Source organism: Salmo salar, chromosome ssa18 (genome assembly GCF_905237065.1).
Source record: "Salmo salar chromosome ssa18, Ssal_v3.1, whole genome shotgun sequence".
NCBI lineage: Eukaryota > Metazoa > Chordata > Actinopteri > Salmoniformes > Salmonidae > Salmo > Salmo salar.
The window spans coordinates 66637837-66655200 of NC_059459.1; the positions used below are offsets into that span (position 1 = coordinate 66637837).

The 17364-nt window shown below is 36.5% G+C and overlaps 1 pseudogene; it reads right to left on the reverse strand.

The window, feature by feature from the left end:
• The window catches only part of LOC123728664 (uncharacterized), a 189195-nt pseudogene extending 172089 nt beyond the window's left edge, over window positions 1–17106 (reverse strand).
• Window positions 17107–17364: the final 258 nt, after the last annotated feature.

Consider the following 17364-nt stretch of genomic DNA (forward strand, 5'->3'; position numbering starts at 1 on the left):
ATTATTTCTGTCTCTCTGTCTCTCTCTCTGTTTATATTTCTCTCTCTCTGTCTCTCTTTCTCTGTTTATATTTCTCTGTCTCTCTCTGTTTATATTTCTCTCTCTGTCTCTCTCTCTGTTTATATTTCTCTCTGTCTCTCTCTGTTTATATTTCACTCTCTCTGTCTCTCTCTCTGTTTATATTTCTCTCTATCTGTCGCTCTCTCTGTTTATATGTCTCTCTCTCTCTCTCTGTTTATATTTCTCTCTCTCTCTCTCTCTCTGTTTATATTTGTCTCTCTCTGTCTCTCTCTCTGTTTATATTTCTCTCTCTCTGTCTCTCTCTCTGTTTATATTTCTCTCTGTTTATATTTCTCTCTCTCTCTCTCTCTCTGTTTATATTTGTCTCTCTCTGTCTCTCTCTCTGTTTATATTTCTCTCTCTCTGTCTCTCTCTGTTTATATTTCTCTCTCTGTCTCTCTCTGTTTATATTTCTCTCTCTCTGTTTATATTTCTCTCTCTCTGTTTATATTTCTCTCTCTGTCTCTCTCTCTGTTTATATTTCTCTCTCTCTCTTTACATTTCTCTCTCTCTGTTTATATTTCTCTCTCTCTGTTTATATTTCTCTCTCTGTCTCTCTCTGTTTATATTTCTCTCTCTGTCTCTCTCTGTTCATATTTCTCTCTCTCTGTCTCTCTCTCTCTGTTTATATTTATCTCTCTCTGTCTCTCTCTCTCTGTTTATATTTCTCTCTCTCTGTCTCTCTCTCTCTGTTTATATTTCTCTCTCTCTGTCTCTCTCTCTCTGTTTATATTTATCTCTCTCTGTCTCTCTCTCTCTGTTTATATTTCTCTCTCTCTGTCTCTCTCTCTCTGTTTATATTTCTCTCTCTCTGTCTCTCTCTCTCTTTTTATATTTATCTCTCTCTGTCTCTCTCTCTCTGTTTATATTTCTCTCTCTCTGTCTCTCTCTGTTTATATTTCTCTCTCTGTTTATATTTCTCTCTCTGTCTCTCTCTCTGTTTATTTGTCTCTCTCTGTCTCTCTCTCTGTTTATATTTCTCTCTCTCTCTCTCTGTTTATATTTCTCTCTCTGTCTCTCTCTCTGTTTATTTGTCTCTCTCTCTGTTTATATTTCTCTCTCTCTCTCTCTGTTTATATTTCTCTCTCTCTGTCTCTCTCTGTTTATATTTCTCTCTTACTCTGTCTCGCTCTCCGTTTATATTTCTCTCTCTCTGTCTCTCTCTCTGTTTGTATTTCTCTCTCTGTTTATATTTCTCTCTCTCTGTCTCTGTCTGTTTATATTTCTCTCTCTCTCTGTTTATATTTCTCTCTCTGTCTCTCTCTCTGTTTTTATTTCTCTCTCTCTGTCTCTCTCTGTTTATATTTCTCTCTCTCTGTCTCTGTTTATATTTCTCTCTCTCTGTCTCTCTCTCTGTTTATATTTCTGTCTCTCTGTTTATATTTCTCTCTCTCTGTTTATATTTCTCTCTCTCTGTTTATATTTCTCTCTCTGTCTCTCTCTGTTTATATTTCTCTCTGTCTCTCTCTGTTTATATTTCTCTCTCTGTCTCTCTCTGTTTATATTTCTCTCTCTCTCTCTCTGTTTATATTTCTCTCTCTGTCTCTCTCTCTGTTTATATTTCTCTCTCTCTGTCTCTCTCTCTGTTTATATTTCTCTCTCTCTGTCTCTCTCTCTGTTTATATTTCTCTCTCTCTGTCTCTCTCTCTGTTTATATTTCTCTCTCTCTCTCTGTTTATATTTCTCTCTGTCTCTCTCTGTTTATTATTTCTGTCTCTCTGTCTCTCTCTCTGTTTATATTTCTCTCTCTCTGTTTATATTTCTCTCTCTCTGTCTCTCTCTGTTTATATTCTCTCTCTCTGTCTCTCTCTGTTTATATTTCTCTCTCTGTCTCTCTCTGTTTATATTTCTCTCTGTCTCTCTCTGTTTATATTTCTCTCTCTCTGTCTCTCTCTGTTTATATTTCTCTGTCTCTCTCTCTGTTTATATTTCTCTCTCTCTCTCTCTGTTTATATTTGTCTCTCTCTGTCTCTCTCTCTGTTTATATTTGTCTCTCTCTGTCTATCTCTCTGTTTATATTTCTCTCTCTCTGTCTCTCTCTCTGTTTATATTTCTCTCTCTCTCTCTTTACATTTCTCTCTCTCTGTTTATATTTCTCTCTCTCTGTTTATATTTCTCTGTCTCTCTCTGTTTATATTTCTCTCTCTCTGTCTCTCTCTGTTTATATTTCTCTCTCTCTCTCTCTGTTTATATTTCTCTCTCTCTGTCTCTCTCTGTTTATATTTCTCTCTCTCTGTCTCTCTCTCTGTTTATATTTGTCTCTGTCTCTCTCTGTTTATATTTCTCTCTCTGTCTCTCTCTCTGTTTATATTTCTCTCTGTCTGTCTCTCTCTCTGTTTATATTGCTCTCTCTCTGTCTCTCTCTCTGTTTATATTTCTCTGTCTCTCTCTCTGTTTATATTTCTCTCTCTTTGTCTCTCTCTCTGTTTATATTTCTCTCTCTGTGTCTCTCTCTCTGTTTATATTTCTCTCTCTCTCTGTTTATATTTCTCTCTCTCTCTCTGTTTATTTCTCTCTCTCTGTCTCTCTCTGTTTTTTTCTCTCTCTCTTTCTCTCTCTGTTTATTTCTCTCTCTCTCTGTCTCTCTCTGTTTATTTCTCTCTCTCTGTTTGTATTTCTCGCTCTCTCTGTTTATATTTCTCTCTCTCTGTTTATATTTCTCTCTTACTCTGTCTCGCTCTCCGTTTATATTTCTCTCTCTCTCTCTCTCTGTTTATATTTCTCTCTCTGTGTTTATATTTCTCTCTCCCTGTCTCTCTCTCTGTTTATATTTCTCTCTCTGTGTCTCTCTCTCTGTTTATATTTCTCTCTCTCTCTGTTTATATTTCTCTCTCTCTCTGTTTATATTTCTCTCTCTCTCTCTCTCTCTGTTTATATGTCTCTCTCTCTGTTTCTCTCTGTTTATATTTCTCTCTCTGTGTCTCTCTCTCTGTTTATATTTCTCTCTCTGTCTCTCTCTCTGTTTATATTTCTCTCTCTCTCTCTGTTTACATTTTTCTCTCTCTGTTTATATTTCTCTCTCTCTGTTTATATTTCTCTCTGTCTCTCTCTGTTTATATTTCTCTCTCTCTGTCTCTCTCTGTTTATATTTCTCTCTCTCTGTTTATATTTCTCTGTCTCTCTCTGTTTATATTTCTCTCTCTGTCTCTCTCTGTTTATATTTCTCTCTCTCTGTTTATATTTCTCTGTCTCTCTCTGTTTATATTTCTCTCTCTGTCTCTCTCTGTTTATATTTCTCCCTCTCTGTCTCTCTCTCTCTGTTTATATTTCTCTCTCTGTCTCTCTCTCTCTGTTTATATTTCTCTCTCTCTCTCTGTTTATATTTCTCTCTCTGTCTCTCTCTCTGTTTATTTGTCTCTCTCTCTGTCTCTCTCTGTTTATATTTCTCTCTCTCTGTCTCTCTCTCTGTTTATATTTCTCTCTCTCTGTCTCTCTCTCTGTTTATATTTCTCTCTCTGTCTCTCTCTCTGTTTATATATCTCTCTCTGTCTCTCTCTCTCTGTTTATATTTCTCTCTCTGTCTCTCTCTCTGTTTATATTTCTCTGTCTCTCTCTCTGTTTATATTTCTCTCTCTCTCTCTCTGTTTATATTTCTCTCTGTCTCTCTCTGTTTATATTTCTGTCTCTCTGTCTCTCTCTCTGTTTATATTTCTCTCTCTCTGTCTCTCTTTCTCTGTTTATATTTCTCTCTGTCTCTCTCTGTTTATATTTCTCTCTCTGTCTCTCTCTCTGTTTATATTTCTCACTGTCTCTCTCTGTTTATATTTCACTCTCTCTGTCTCTCTCTCTGTTTATATTTCTCTCTCTCTGTCTCTCTCTCTGTTTATATTTGTCTCTCTCTGTCTCTCTCTCTGTTTATATTTGTCTCTCTCTGTCTCTCTCTCTGTTTATATTTCTCTCTCTCTCTGTCTCTCTCTCTGTTTATATTTCTCTCTGTTTATATTTCTCTCTGTTAATATTTCTCTCTCTCTGTCTCTCTCTATTTATATTTCTCTCTCTGTCTCTCTCTCTATTTATATTTCTCTCTCTGTCTCTCTCTCTATTTATATTTCTCTCTCTGTCTCTCTCTCTGTTTATATTTCTCTCTCTCTGTTTATATTTCTCTTTATGTCTCTCTCTCTGTTTATATTTCTCTCTCTCTGTCTCTCTCTCTGTTTATATTTCTCTCTCTGTCTCTCTCTCTGTTTATTTGTCTCTCTCTCTGTCTCTCTCTGTTTATATTTCTCTCTCTCTGTCTCTCTCTCTCTGTTTATATTTCTCTCTCTCTGTCTCTCTCTCTGTTTATATTTCTCTCTCTCTGTCTCTCTCTCTGTTTATATTTCTCTCTCTCTGTCTCTCTCTGTTTATATTTCTCTCTGTCTCTCTCTGTTTATATTTCTCTCTCTGTCTCTCTCTCTGTTTATATTTCTCTGTCTCTCTCTCTGTTTATATTTCTCTCTCTCTCTCTCTGTTTATATTTGTCTCTCTCTGTCTCTCTCTCTGTTTATATTTGTCTCTCTCTGTCTCTCTCTGTTTATATTTCTCTCTCTGTCTCTCTCTCTGTTTATATTTCTCTGTCTCTCTCTCTGTTTATATTTCTCTCTCTCTCTCTCTGTTTATATTTGTCTCTCTCTGTCTCTCTCTCTGTTTATATTTCTCTCTCTCTGTTTATATTTCTCTTTATGTCTCTCTCTCTGTTTATATTTCTCTCTCTCTGTCTCTCTCTCTGTTTATATTTCTCTCTCTGTCTCTCTCTCTGTTTATTTGTCTCTCTCTCTGTCTCTCTCTGTTTATATTTCTCTCTCTCTGTCTCTCTCTGTTTATATTTCTCTCTCTCTGTCTCTCTCTCTGTTTATATTTCTCTCTCTCTGTCTCTCTCTCTGTTTATATTTCTCTCTCTCTGTCTCTCTCTGTTTATATTTCTCTCTCTCTGTTTATATTTCTCTCTCTCTGTCTCTGTTTATATTTCTCTCTCTCTGTCTCTCTCTGTTTATATTTCTCTCTTACTCTGTCTCGCTCTCCGTTTATATTTCTCTCTCTCTGTCTCTCTCTCTGTTTGTATTTCTCTCTCTGTTTATATTTCTCTCTCTCTGTTTATATTTCTCTCTCTCTGTTTATATTTCTCTCTCTCTGTTTATATTTCTCTCTCTCTGTTTATATTTCTCTCTCTCTGTCTCTCTCTCTGTTTATATTTCTCTCTCTCTCTCTCTCTGTTTATATTTCTCTCTGTCTCTCTCTGTTTATTATTTCTGTCTCTCTGTCTCTCTCTCTGTTTATATTTCTCTCTCTCTGTCTCTCTTTCTCTGTTTATATTTCTCTGTCTCTCTCTGTTTATATTTCTCTCTCTGTCTCTCTCTCTGTTTATATTTCTCTCTGTCTCTCTCTGTTTATATTTCACTCTCTCTGTCTCTCTCTCTGTTTATATTTCTCTCTATCTGTGCGCTCTCTCTGTTTATATGTCTCTCTCTCTCTCTCTGTTTATATTTCTCTCTCTCTCTCTCTCTCTGTTTATATTTGTCTCTCTCTGTCTCTCTCTCTGTTTATATTTCTCTCTCTCTGTCTCTCTCTCTGTTTATATTTCTCTCTGTTTATATTTCTCTCTCTCTCTCTCTCTGTTTATATTTGTCTCTCTCTGTCTCTCTCTCTGTTTATATTTCTCTCTCTCTGTCTCTCTCTGTTTATATTTCTCTCTCTGTCTCTCTCTGTTTATATTTCTCTCTCTCTGTTTATATTTCTCTCTCTCTGTTTATATTTCTCTCTCTGTTCTCTCTCTGTTTATATTTCTCTCTCTCTCTCTTTACATTTCTCTCTCTCTGTTTATATTTTCTCTCTCTCTGTTTATATTTCTCTCTCTGTCTCTCTCTGTTTATATTTCTCTCTCTGTCTCTCTCTGTTCATATTTCTCTCTCTCTGTTCTCTCTCTCTGTTTATATTTATCTCTCTCTGTCTCTCTCTCTCTGTTTATATTTCTCTCTCTCTGTCTCTCTCTCTCTGTTTATATTTCTCTCTCTCTGTCTCTCTCTCTCTGTTTATATTTATCTCTCTCTGTCTCTCTCTCTCTGTTTATATTTCTCTCTCTCTGTCTCTCTCTCTCTGTTTATATTTCTCTCTCTCTGTCTCTCTCTCTCTTTTTATATTTATCTCTCTCTGTCTCTCTCTCTCTGTTTATATTTCTCTCTCTCTGTCTCTCTCTGTTTATATTTCTCTCTCTGTTTATATTTTCTCTCTCTGCTCTCTCTCTGTTTATTTGTCTCTCTCTGTCTCTCTCTCTGTTTATATTTCTCTCTCTCTCTCTGTTTATATTTCTCTCTCTGTCTCTCTCTCTGTTTATTTGTCTCTCTCTCTGTTTATATTTCTCTCTCTCTCTCTCTGTTTATATTTCTCTCTCTCTGTCTCTCTCTGTTTATATTTCTCTCTTACTCTGTCTCGCTCTCCGTTTATATTTCTCTCTCTCTGTCTCTCTTTCTCTGTTTATATTTCTCTGTCTCTCTCTGTTTATATTTCTCTCTCTGTCTCTCTCTCTGTTTATATTTCTCTCTCTCTGTCTCTCTCTCTGTTTATATTTCTCTCTGTCTCTCTCTGTTTATATTTCACTCTCTCTGTCTCTCTCTCTGTTTATATTTCTCTCTATCTGTCGCTCTCTCTGTTTATATGTCTCTCTCTCTCTCTCTGTTTATATTTCTCTCTCTCTTTCTCTCTCTCTGTTTATATTTGTCTCTCTCTGTCTCTCTCTCTGTTTATATTTCTCTCTCTCTGTCTCTCTCTCTGTTTATATTTCTCTCTCTCTGTCTCTCTCTGTTTATATTTCTCTCTCTCTGTCTCTCTCTCTGTTTATATTTCTCTCTGTTTATATTTCTCTCTCTGTCTCTCTCTCTGTTTATATTTCTCTCTCTGTCTCTCTCTGTTTATATTTCTCTCTCTCTGTTTATATTTCTCTCTCTCTGTTTATATTTCTCTCTCTGTCTCTCTCTCTGTTTATATTTCTCTCTCTCTCTCTTTACATTTCTCTCTCTCTGTTTATATTTCTCTCTCTGTGTTTATATTTCTCTCTCTCTGTCTCTCTCTGTTCATATTTCTCTCTCTCTGTCTCTCTCTCTCTGTTTATATTTATCTCTCTCTGTCTCTCTCTCTCTGTTTATATTTCTCTCTCTCTGTCTCTCTCTCTCTGTTTATATTTCTCTCTCTCTGTCTCTCTCTCTCTGTTTATATTTATCTCTCTCTGTCTCTCTCTCTCTGTTTATATTTCTCTCTCTCTGTCTCTCTCTCTCTGTTTATATTTCTCTCTCTCTGTCTCTCTCTCTCTGTTTATATTTATCTCTCTCTGTCTCTCTCTCTGTTTATATTTCTCTCTCTGTCTCTCTCTGTTTATATTTCTCTCTCTATTTATATTTCTCTCTCTGTCTCTCTCTCTATTTATATTTCTCTCTCTGTCTCTCTATTTATATTTCTCTCTCTGTCTCTCTCTCTGTTTATATTTCTCTCTCTCTGTTTATATTTCTCTCTCTCTGTTTATATTTCTCTTTATGTCTCTCTCTCTGTTTATATTTCTCTCTCTCTGTCTCTCTCTCTGTTTATATTTCTCTCTCTGTCTCTCTCTCTGTTTATTTGTCTCTCTCTCTGTCTCTCTCTGTTTATATTTCTCTCTCTCTGTCTCTCTCTCTGTTTATATTTCTCTCTCTCTGTCTCTCTCTCTGTTTATATTTCTCTCTCTCTGTCTCTCTCTCTGTTTATATTTCTCTCTCTCTGTCTCTCTCTGTTTATATTTCTCTCTCTCTGTTTATATTTCTCTCTCTCTGTCTCTGTTTATATTTCTCTCTCTCTGTCTCTCTCTGTTTATATTTCTCTCTTACTCTGTCTCGCTCTCCGTTTATATTTCTCTCTCTCTGTCTCTCTCTCTGTTTGTATTTCTCTCTCTGTTTATATTTCTCTCTCTCTGTTTATATTTCTCTCTCTCTGTTTATATTTCTCTCTCTCTGTTTATATTTCTCTCTCTCTGTTTATATTTCTCTCTCTCTGTCTCTCTCTCTGTTTATATTTCTCTCTCTCTCTCTCTCTGTTTATATTTCTCTCTGTCTCTCTCTGTTTATTATTTCTGTCTCTCTGTCTCTCTCTCTGTTTATATTTCTCTCTCTCTGTCTCTCTTTCTCTGTTTATATTTCTCTGTCTCTCTCTGTTTATATTTCTCTCTCTGTCTCTCTCTCTGTTTATATTTCTCTCTGTCTCTCTCTGTTTATATTTCACTCTCTCTGTCTCTCTCTCTGTTTATATTTCTCTCTATCTGTCGCTCTCTCTGTTTATATGTCTCTCTCTCTCTCTCTGTTTATATTTCTCTCTCTCTCTCTCTCTCTGTTTATATTTGTCTCTCTCTGTCTCTCTCTCTGTTTATATTTCTCTCTCTCTGTCTCTCTCTCTGTTTATATTTCTCTCTGTTTATATTTCTCTCTCTCTCTCTCTCTCTGTTTATATTTGTCTCTCTCTGTCTCTCTCTCTGTTTATATTTCTCTCTCTCTGTCTCTCTCTGTTTATATTTCTCTCTCTGTCTCTCTCTGTTTATATTTCTCTCTCTCTGTTTATATTTCTCTCTCTCTGTTTATATTTCTCTCTCTGTCTCTCTCTCTGTTTATATTTCTCTCTCTCTCTCTTTACATTTCTCTCTCTCTGTTTATATTTCTCTCTCTCTGTTTATATTTCTCTCTCTCTGTCTCTCTCTGTTTATATTTCTCTCTCTGTCTCTCTCTGTTCATATTTCTCTCTCTCTGTCTCTCTCTCTCTGTTTATATTTATCTCTCTCTGTCTCTCTCTCTCTGTTTATATTTCTCTCTCTCTGTCTCTCTCTCTCTGTTTATATTTCTCTCTCTCTGTCTCTCTCTCTCTGTTTATATTTATCTCTCTCTGTCTCTCTCTCTCTGTTTATATTTCTCTCTCTCTGTCTCTCTCTCTCTGTTTATATTTCTCTCTCTCTGTCTCTCTCTCTCTGTTTATATTTATCTCTCTCTGTCTCTCTCTCTCTGTTTATATTTCTCTCTCTCTGTCTCTCTCTGTTTATATTTCTCTCTCTGTTTATATTTCTCTCTCTGTCTCTCTCTCTGTTTATTTGTCTCTCTCTCTGTCTCTCTCTCTGTTTATATTTCTCTCTCTCTCTCTGTTTATATTTCTCTCTCTGTCTCTCTCTCTGTTTATTTGTCTCTCTCTCTGTCTCGCTCTCCGTTTATATTTCTCTCTCTCTGTCTCTCTCTCTGTTTGTATTTCTCTCTCTGTTTATATTTCTCTCTCTCTGTTTATATTTCTCTTTCTCTGTTTATATTTCTCTCTCTCTGTCTCTCTCTGTTTATATTTCTCTCTTACTCTGTCTCTCTCTCTGTTTGTATTTCTCTCTCTGTTTATATTTCTCTCTCTCTGTTTATATTTCTCTCTCTCTTTCTCTCTCTCTGTTTATATTTCTCTCTCTCTTTCTCTCTCTCCGTTTATATTTCTCTCTCTCTGTCTCTCTCTCTGTTTGTATTTCTCTCTCTGTTTATATTTCTCTCTCTCTGTTTATATTTCTCTCTCTCTTTCTCTCTCTCTGTTTATATTTCTCTCTCTCTCTGTTTATATTTCTCTCTCTCTGTTTATATTTCTCTCTCTCTGTTTATATTTCTCTCTCTCTGTTTATATTTCTCTCTCTCTGTCTCTCTCTCTGTTTATATTTCTCTCTCTCTCTCTCTCTGTTTATATTTCTCTCTGTCTCTCTCTGTTTATTATTTCTGTCTCTCTGTCTCTCTCTCTGTTTATATTTCTCTCTCTCTGTCTCTCTTTCTCTGTTTATATTTCTCTGTCTCTCTCTGTTTATATTTCTCTCTCTGTCTCTCTCTCTGTTTATATTCTCTCTCTGCTCTCTCTCTGTTTATATTTCACTCTCTCTGTCTCTCTCTCTGTTTATATTTCTCTCTCTCTGTCGCTCTCTCTGTTTATATGTCTCTCTCTCTCTCTCTGTTTATATTTCTCTCTCTCTCTCTCTCTCTGTTTATATTTGTCTCTCTCTGTCTCTCTCTCTGTTTATATTTCTCTCTCTCTGTCTCTCTCTGTTTATATTTCTCTCTGTTTATATTTCTCTCTCTCTCTCTCTCTGTTTATATTTGTCTCTCTCTGTCTCTCTCTCTGTTTATATTTCTCTCTCTCTGTCTCTCTCTGTTTATATTTCTCTCTCTGTCTCTCTCTGTTTATATTTCTCTCTCTCTGTTTATATTTCTCTCTCTCTGTTTATATTTCTCTCTCTCTGTTTATATTTCTCTTTATGTCTCTCTCTCTGTTTATATTTCTCTCTCTCTGTCTCTCTCTCTGTTTATATTTCTCTCTCTGTCTCTCTCTCTGTTTATTTGTCTCTCTCTCTGTCTCTCTCTGTTTATATTTCTCTCTCTCTGTCTCTCTCTCTGTTTATATTTCTCTCTCTCTGTCTCTCTCTCTGTTTATATTTCTCTCTCTCTGTCTCTCTCTCTGTTTATATTTCTCTCTCTCTGTCTCTCTCTGTTTATATTTCTCTCTCTCTCTGTTTATATTTCTCTCTCTCTGTCTCTGTTTATATTTCTCTCTCTCTGTCTCTCTCTGTTTATATTTCTCTCTTACTCTGTCTCGCTCTCCGTTTATATTTCTCTCTCTCTGTCTCTCTCTCTGTTTGTATTTCTCTCTCTGTTTATATTTCTCTCTCTCTGTTTATATTTCTCTCTCTCTGTTTATATTTCTCTCTCTCTGTTTATATTTCTCTCTCTCTGTTTATATTTCTCTCTCTCTGTCTCTCTCTCTGTTTATATTTCTCTCTCTCTCTCTCTCTGTTTATATTTCTCTCTGTCTCTCTCTGTTTATTATTTCTGTCTCTCTGTCTCTCTCTCTGTTTATATTTCTCTCTCTCTGTCTCTCTTTCTCTGTTTATATTTCTCTGTCTCTCTCTGTTTATATTTCTCTCTCTGTCTCTCTCTCTGTTTATATTTCTCTCTGTCTCTCTCTGTTTATATTTCACTCTCTCTGTCTCTCTCTCTGTTTATATTTCTCTCTATCTGTCGCTCTCTCTGTTTATATGTCTCTCTCTCTCTCTCTGTTTATATTTCTCTCTCTCTCTCTCTCTCTGTTTATATTTGTCTCTCTCTGTCTCTCTCTCTGTTTATATTTCTCTCTCTCTGTCTCTCTCTCTGTTTATATTTCTCTCTGTTTATATTTCTCTCTCTCTCTCTCTCTCTGTTTATATTTGTCTCTCTCTGTCTCTCTCTCTGTTTATATTTCTCTCTCTCTGTCTCTCTCTGTTTATATTTCTCTCTCTGTCTCTCTCTGTTTATATTTCTCTCTCTCTGTTTATATTTCTCTCTCTCTGTTTATATTTCTCTCTCTGTCTCTCTCTCTGTTTATATTTCTCTCTCTCTCTCTTTACATTTCTCTCTCTCTGTTTATATTTCTCTCTCTCTGTTTATATTTCTCTCTCTCTGTCTCTCTCTGTTTATATTTCTCTCTCTCTGTCTCTCTCTGTTCATATTTCTCTCTCTCTGTCTCTCTCTCTCTGTTTATATTTATCTCTCTCTGTCTCTCTCTCTCTGTTTATATTTCTCTCTCTCTGTCTCTCTCTCTCTGTTTATATTTCTCTCTCTCTGTCTCTCTCTCTCTGTTTATATTTATCTCTCTCTGTCTCTCTCTCTCTGTTTATATTTCTCTCTCTCTGTCTCTCTCTCTCTGTTTATATTTCTCTCTCTCTGTCTCTCTCTCTCTGTTTATATTTATCTCTCTCTGTCTCTCTCTCTCTGTTTATATTTCTCTCTCTCTGTCTCTCTCTGTTTATATTTCTCTCTCTGTTTATATTTCTCTCTCTGTCTCTCTCTCTGTTTATTTGTCTCTCTCTCTGTCTCTCTCTCTGTTTATATTTCTCTCTCTCTCTCTGTTTATATTTCTCTCTCTGTCTCTCTCTCTGTTTATTTGTCTCTCTCTCTGTCTCGCTCTCCGTTTATATTTCTCTCTCTCTGTCTCTCTCTCTGTTTGTATTTCTCTCTCTGTTTATATTTCTCTCTCTCTGTTTATATTTCTCTTTCTCTGTTTATATTTCTCTCTCTCTGTCTCTCTCTGTTTATATTTCTCTCTTACTCTGTCTCTCTCTCTGTTTGTATTTCTCTCTCTGATATTTCTCTCTCTCTGTTTATATTTCTCTCTCTCTTTCTCTCTCTGTTTATATTTCTCTCTCTTTCTCTCTCTCCGTTTATATTTCTCTCTCTCTGTCTCTCTCTGTTTATATTTCTCTCTCTGTATATTTCTCTCTCTCTGTTTATATTTCTCTCTCTCTGTCTCGCTCTCTGTTTATATTTTCTCTCTCTCTGTTTATATTTCTCTCTCTCTGTTTATATTTCTCTCTCTCTGTTTATATTTCTCTCTCTCTGTTTATATTCTCTGTCTCTCTCTCTGTTTATATTTCTCTCTCTCTCTCTCTCTGTTTATATTTCTCTCTGTCTCTCTCTGTTTATTATTTCTGTCTCTGTCTCTCTCTCTGTTTATATTTCTCTCTCTCTGTCTCTCTTTCTCTGTTTATATTTCTCTGTCTCTCTCTGTTTATATTTCTCTCTCTGTCTCTCTCTCTGTTTATATTTCTCTCTGTCTCTCTCTGTTTATATTTCACTCTCTCTGTCTCTCTCTCTGTTTATATTTCTCTCTATCTGTCGCTCTCTCTGTTTATATGTCTCTCTCTCTCTCTCTGTTTATATTTTCTCTCTCTCTCTCTCTGTTTATATTTGTCTCTCTCTGTCTCTCTCTCTGTTTATATTTCTCTCTCTCTGTCTCTCTCTCTGTTTATATTTCTCTCTGTTTATATTTCTCTCTCTCTCTCTCTCTCTGTTTATATTTGTCTCTCTCTGTCTCTCTCTCTGTTTATATTTCTCTCTCTCTGTCTCTCTCTGTTTATATTTCTCTCTCTGTCTCTCTCTGTTTATATTTCTCTCTCTCTGTTTATATTTCTCTCTCTCTGTTTATATTTCTCTCTCTGTCTCTCTCTCTGTTTATATTTCTCTCTCTCTCTCTTTACATTTCTCTCTCTCTGTTTATATTTCTCTCTCTCTGTTTATATTTCTCTCTCTCTGTCTCTCTCTGTTTATATTTCTCTCTCTGTCTCTCTCTGTTCATATTTCTCTCTCTCTGTCTCTCTCTCTCTGTTTATATTTATCTCTCTCTGTCTCTCTCTCTCTGTTTATATTTCTCTCTCTCTGTCTCTCTCTCTCTGTTTATATTTCTCTCTCTCTGTCTCTCTCTCTCTGTTTATATTTATCTCTCTCTGTCTCTCTCTCTGTTTATATTTCTCTCTCTCTGTCTCTCTCTCTCTGTTTATATTTCTCTCTCTCTGTCTCTCTCTCTCTGTTTATATTTATCTCTCTCTGTCTCTCTCTCTCTGTTTATATTTCTCTCTCTCTGTCTCTCTCTGTTTATATTTCTCTCTCTGTTTATATTTCTCTCTCTGTCTCTCTCTCTGTTTATTTGTCTCTCTCTCTGTCTCTCTCTCTGTTTATATTTTCTCTCTCTCTCTCTGTTTATATTTCTCTCTCTGTCTCTCTCTCTGTTTATTTGTCTCTCTCTCTGTCTCTCTCTCTGTTTATATTTCTCTCTCTCTCTCTCTGTTTATATTTCTCTCTCTGTTTATATTTCTCTTTCTCTGTTTATATTTCTCTCTCTCTGTCTCTCTCTGTTTATATTTCTCTCTTACTCTGTCTCTCTCTCTGTTTGTATTTCTCTCTCTGTTTATATTTCTCTCTCTCTGTTTATATTTCTCTCTCTCTTTCTCTCTCTCTGTTTATATTTCTCTCTCTCTTTCTCTCTCTCCGTTTATATTTCTCTCTCTCTGTCTCTCTCTCTGTTTGTATTTCTCTCTCTGTTTATATTTCTCTCTCTCTGTTTATATTTCTCTCTCTCTTTCTCTCTCTCTGTTTATATTTCTCTCTCTCTCTGTTTATATTTCTCTCTCTCTGTTTATATTTCTCTCTCTCTCTGTCTCTCTCTCTGTTTATATGTCTCTCTCTGTTTCTCTCTGTTTATATTTCTCTCTCTCTCTGTTTATATTTCTCTCTCTGTCTCTCTCTCTGTTTATATTTCTCTCTCTGTCTCTCTCTCTGTTTATATTTCTCAGTCTCTCTCGCTGTTTATATTTCTCTCTCTCTGTCTCTCTCTCTGTTTATATTTCTCTCTCTGTTTATATTTATAACTCTCTCTGTGTCTCTCTCTCTGGGTGTATCTCTCTCTCTCTGTGTTTATATTTCTCTCTCTCTGTGTCTCTCTCTCTGGGTGTATCTCTCTCTCTGTTTATATTTCTCTCTCTCTGTCTGTATCTCTGTTTGTATTTCTCTCTCTCTGTCTCTCTCCAGCCAACTACCTTTTTTACTTAAATTAGAATAAAAAATGTTGGTCGTTATTCTTTTGTCGACCTTTCTCATTAAATCTTATGGAATTATTTTTGTGTGTGCGTGCGTGCATGTGTAGAAAATGCAATCAAATTTAGGTTGAATGGCATGGAAGGGAACTAGGAATGAACCGTGCCCACATTAGAAACCAGTGAATTATAATTTTATGCCTCTTTGCCTCTTAATTGTTTAAATGGTGACTTAAATGATTGTCAACTGCATCACCAATAAACATGTTTTTTTTTAACCGTATGTTACATTAGTAATTTGCATGGTAAACAATGAGTTATTGTTCATCTTCTGCCATAACATAGCACATACATAGTACACTACATACACAATGAGAGAGAGTATTAGTTGGTTGTTTATGCGTTGTATTTAATGAATATTTCACCTGGTGACGAAGAGCTTATTTTTTTCCTCTCACGTTTTCTGTTTTCCCGTTTTGAAATACTTCTGCTGTGCCAACCTATTCACGGAGTGCTGTCTTCAATAATTGAAGTGTGAAATCTCATGTGTGCTACCAATAACGCATGTGCTAAATTCTCACCAGTGCTATCCATTAAGCAGGTTCGCCAATGATCCGCTAACCCAAATTCAGAGGCGACATTCCTGCGCGCCTCTCTTTCCACTCTTGATTGTGCACAGGTGAAGAAAATGAACAGGACTCCCTAAAAGACAGAAGTGCACAGCAGTGTGTCCGTCTCTCCCAGCATCCGACAGTGCGGACACACAGCTCTCCAGTGGCCACCTGCAGTACCCAATTGTCATACTTAAGTAAAAGTAAAGATACCTTAACAAAAAATGACTCAAGTAAAAGTGAAAGTCACCCAGTAAAATACTACTTGAGTAAAAGTCTGAAAGTATACTTAAGTATCAAAAGTAAATGTAATCGCTAAAATATACCCAAGTATCAATTCCTTATGTTAAGCAAATCAGACGGAACCGTTTTCTTTCTTGTACTTTTTCTTTCTGGATAGCCAGGGGCACATTTCAACACTCAGACATCATTCACAAACAAAGCATGTGTGTTTAGTGAGTCTGCCAGGTCAGCCGCAGTAGAGCTCACCAGGGATGTTCTTATGATGTGCGTGAATTGGACCATTTTCCTGTCCTGCTAAGCATTCCAGAAACAGCACGGGTTCACACTGTAGAACCCAGTTTCTACATTTGAATTAAAAAAATTATTTGATCAAACAAAACTATGCTACATTTTATCTCTGGGACCCTCAGGATGACAAATCAGAGCAAGATTACTGAATGTAAGTACATTATTTACCTTCAGAGGTGAATGTATCAAACCAGTTGCCGTAATAAAAGGTTTTTGATGTTGTGCACTATCCTCAAACAATATCATGGTATTCTTAATAGCTACTGTAAATTGGACAGAGCAGTTAGACTAACAATAATTTAAGCTTTCTGGACGCACAGAGCCCAGAACTAAAGTTAAGTACTCTTTTCCTCTCGCCCTGGAAGTTATCATCTACGGATCAATGTATCTTCTGTAATGTGTGCACATGGATACGTTATGATTATGCAGTATATGAGCTAACATTGGGCTGAAGATATACTGTAGTAGCAATAGGGAAGTAATATGGGGAAACTGATACCTACCTAACTCCGATACCTACACTACCTTCTTCTTCCCAAGGGCGGACCTGAACCCTCCCTTCACAGGAACTGGAACCTGGGGAGGGAAAGAGAATCAATAGAGAGTTAAGGAGAAAAGGCCTAACTAAAAGTGAAGGAACTGACGCCACAGGCGGACTCGACTACAGAGGCCGGCTACATGTGGATGACTATTGACTGCTGGAAATGAAGATAAATGTTGATTGATTTTTTAGCAAACAGAGGAGACCTTTTTTTAAAGAGACATTTCCTAGCTTTTCAAATAAAGTTACAATGGGGCACAAAAGAACCTGAGTTTTCCATATCTGACGCATAAACAATTATAATCACTATGATTTTTCATCTTTGTTTTGTGCCACAGCCTTTGCTTCTTGCTTTAGTCTACTAAGGGATTGGAGTAGTCTATTTCAAATTGCTCTTGTATGATAAAACAAATCACACCATTCAATTCCATTTTCCCCATTATGGAGACTCTCTTTAAGGTTGTAAATCTCTCTCCATCCCTTAGTTTTCATTTTGGCCTGATTCTCTGGTTTTCTGCTTCTCTGAAGTAATTGCAGTAATAGTGAACACGGCTGCTAATTAATTATGCAGAAGCTGAAAATTGAGGTGAGAGAGAGAGGGAAAGAGAGGGTGGAGAGATAGAGACGAGGCCTGTGCCAAATGGACTACTGTACAGAAACCATGGAGAGAAAAAGAGAGGACAGGAGAAGAGGGGGGGGGTTGTAATGTGGAACAGGAAAGAAAGGAAAAGAGAGACAATGAGCATTGGTGGAACAAGACATGGAGATGAGAGGAGTATAAAATAAAGGGAAGATAATGTTTGACACAAGGATCTATGGAAAGCTTGGAGACCCAGAAAGAGAGAGGAATGAAGGCTCATAATCGGAAATCGCACAAGGTATGATACTGTACACCAGGAGAAACAGGAAGAAAAACCATACCTTTTCCCTACTGTTCCAGAGGTGACAACTGATTGGCATGCACACTCTCAGCTCCTCTTTCCTCTCACCTTCTCCCGTTTACTCTCCACTAACTCCCCTCCCATCCCCCTCCCCTCTGTCGCCCTCTGAAAATGGTCTGCTCGGTTGCCTAATTAAAACCTTTAGTCAAACTCATAATTAGGCCTAATCAGTGCCATGTTAATAATTTCCTCCTTTCTCTCCCCCACCTACACTGAAGGCCAAGATGCTTATGAAATCATTTAGGCAACTTAACATGTCCAAATGTGAGAGAGAAGGGGGTAGGACGCTAGGGAGAGAGAGACTGAGAAACAGAGGGAGGGAGGGAGAGAGAGAGTGATAAA